This window comes from Myotis brandtii, unplaced genomic scaffold, assembly GCF_000412655.1.
Source record: "Myotis brandtii unplaced genomic scaffold, ASM41265v1 scaffold1875, whole genome shotgun sequence".
Taxonomy (NCBI): Eukaryota; Metazoa; Chordata; class Mammalia; order Chiroptera; family Vespertilionidae; genus Myotis; species Myotis brandtii.
The window spans coordinates 119,686-120,223 of NW_005356961.1; positions in this window are offsets into that span (position 1 = coordinate 119,686).

The window sequence follows — 538 nt, forward strand, 5'->3', positions numbered from 1 at the left end:
CAATGGAGTGTGTTTGGGGTGTGTATTGAGGGTAGATGGAGGATGATTTGAAAGTGTTTTTTGGAGGTTAATGTTTTCAGGGCCTATTGCAGATCATTTGGGGGAACAACTTGGGGGTAGTGGAGAGTAGTTTGCACAGCTTGGGTGTCCATGGAGGGCGGATTGGAAGTACCGCTTCGGATCAATGGATAGTAGTTTGAGGATACAACTTAGGAGATGATAAAGGGTGGTTTGAGGTGCATTTGGGGCACGGAGGGTATTGGGGGAGTTTAGAGGTGTGGTGGTGTCTTATGGAAGGCAGTTTAAGGTACTGCTTGGTGGTCCGTTAGGGGTTGACTTGGGGTGAGGGGCGCCAGTCTGATCACTGAGGGGGCGTGGTCAGGGGAGGGGAGAGCTCGAGAGCTCGGCCGCCCTCGAGAAAGCGTGTGCGCACGCGCTCCCAGCTGGATCGCTCCTGGCGCTCCCAGGCGCTGAGACCTAAACTGGCGCCTGCGCAATCGATCTCCGACGCTGCTGTGGTCTCGCACCCCGCCTGTGG